The following is a 2,621-nucleotide window of genomic DNA, read 5'->3' as shown; positions in this document are numbered from 1 at the left end:
TTAAAAAAAAAAAAAAAAAAAAAAAAAAAACATCATGAGACATCTTGGGTAAGCTTGCTTTTAGTACATTAATTTACCACATTTTGTGAGATAGAATAAAAAAGATGGACATCCTTTTCTCACACAATTGATCAATTATGTGATGAAGAAGTGCATTCCCTATATAGTTCGTGACTCAAGATTGGGCAAACCTCATACCTTACCTTGAGTCTATGGAATAGAAAGCTGCATATTGTTTTAAGGAGGCAACCCCATTTATGAGCACACCTATACAGAATCTAGAGATCCATACCAAACCATATAGATGGCATCTAGTTCTGCCAGAAGGCAGGTTAGATAAAACTCTTGTGGATAGGTAACCCCGAAATTCTCTTTTCTCACATGTAAAGTTCAGTCTAGTGACTGTTAAAATAAAGCATAAAAAATCTTAGGACCATAAAGAGTCAAGAGGGTGCATGCATGAGAGGATTAATAATAAAATTTTAGTATGCAAGTTAAAATATATGTGGTGATGAATCATTTCTTAAATATACAATATCAAAATTGCATCAGCTTTCCATATCGGAAACCAAGTTTATTTTCACAAGATTTCAGCTATCAGGGTGTGGGAGTTTAATGATAAAACTCACATCCAAGAGTTACATCATGGAGTTCATATGGGCGATGGACTCTCTTCATCTTTGTGGAGAGGATTTTTTTGTATTATTATTATTATTTTAAAAAGTCTTTGGCTCCATAAAAAGATATCCTCCCTACTTACAAGTCAACCGATTTAAGTTTTCAAGAAGTTGAAATAGTGACTACCAAACTCCAACTATTTGGGGGAAGTTAACTAGTTAAGCCCTTATCAGTTTGAAAATTCATGGTTGAAAAAAAAAATCTCAGGTTGATCAGTTTTATTGTAGAAATTTTACCTAAATCAAATCTTCATTAAATATGCTTAAATTGAGAAATCTCTTCTCCATCGGTGATGTGATCATGTGATTTATCTCTTAGATCATCATAACATTTCCATCCATTATCCACGTCGAAAATACCCATCCCTAATTTAAAAGGATTCTTATTTTATTATGAAGAAGTATATAATGAGGAGGATCCACTCGAGATGTAAACGGATCATGAATTGAATTCGGATCAGATGTAATCAGATTTGGATATTTCTTGACCAGCATTGAAATATTTGCTTGGTCATATTATTTTTTTTTTAAGATAACAAATAGGGTGGGATCCCCAAGGAAGGACAAGGTTGGTCCTAAGAGGACTAGAACCTAGCTAGGTAAGCTCTCTCTCTCTCTCTCATGCACACCTAGAAGGGAAGAAGAATTTTAATAGATGTCGATTAGTATACAAAAGGTAGGCTCACTTCATTAAAAGAGGAGAGAGAAAATCGGGCCTATAAAAGAATGTGTATAATAAAGTCCAGGACCCGCCTTTTCCCTAAATAATAATGGGAAAACTAAAATTAATGTAGCAAAAGGGGTAAAATTGTTACAAAGTTTTGATAACGAAGAGGCTGGAAATAGTAAATACAGCTACCACTTGAGTCATGAGAACAAGAAAATAGTTTAATATAAGGGAAAAAAAAAGGGGGGGGGTGGAGCAGAAATTTAGCAACAACATGTGGACCAATGTGAGTGTGTACATGAGCATCACTATGAATGAAATTTTTTATTTCACAAAGGATGTGGCGATAATTTGGGACACCACTGTATATGCCCGCAAAGGCTATGCGACCAAGCAGTTTTCTTTTTCCTAAGAAAAAAACGAGGAGGAAAAATGAAGATAGCATTTTAGGCTGGGCCAATCTAATGACCAATGAACCAACCCTAGAATTGGCCAGCCCAACTTTGGCCTTCCATATTTTCGAGACTATCCTAACCCAAGTTTCAGCGAGGAGTAGGAGCTGGGCTGCAGTCTAACGTTGGACCGAACTAATAGCCAAACTGGACAAAGGCCCAAAATAGTAAATGTAAGTCTGGCCCAGCTTTCCTTCGTACAATCGTACCCCGCAACCAACAACCTCATCCAAGGCTCAAGTAAGCAGAATCGTTAACCCAATTCCGATTCTGCCAGAGTCACCCAGAATCGGCCAAATGGCCGGAGTAGACCTTAACCCTAGAAATAGGCTGATTGTTTGAATTTGGAATCAGATCCAATTTATAAACAAGCCCAGACTATATAGGCTGGTCCATGAGCACTCAGTTGTGGGAGTCGAAATTCCTAAAACCAAGTCACTGGATCTTTTGTTATATACAAGGCCGGACTGGGCCAGGTCACGCTCAATCAAGGCCACAACCCCGGCCAATCCTGTGGCTTGAAAAGGCGAACCCAAGCCTTGTCACCTCGATAACTAGGGTGTGCAACCAGTCAAGCTGGGTCGGATTTTTAAAACCTCAGCCCAAACCTAGAATCCCTTAATTCAATCGGGCCTCAATTCAGCCCCGATTGACGTTAACTGGCCTGCTCTGCATCAGGTTGGCTCTGATTGACCTTAGCAGCTCCTATTTTTATTGTTTTAAGACTAGGCTAGATCTCTTTACCAATAGAAATCTCTCTCTCTCTCTCTCTTTTATTGACTATTTTTTAGAAAAATTGTTTTTTTCCTCACATAAATCGCCAAC

Source organism: Macadamia integrifolia, chromosome 8, assembly GCF_013358625.1.
Source record: "Macadamia integrifolia cultivar HAES 741 chromosome 8, SCU_Mint_v3, whole genome shotgun sequence".
Lineage (NCBI taxonomy): Eukaryota > Viridiplantae > Streptophyta > Magnoliopsida > Proteales > Proteaceae > Macadamia > Macadamia integrifolia.
This window is presented reverse-complemented; position numbering follows the sequence as displayed.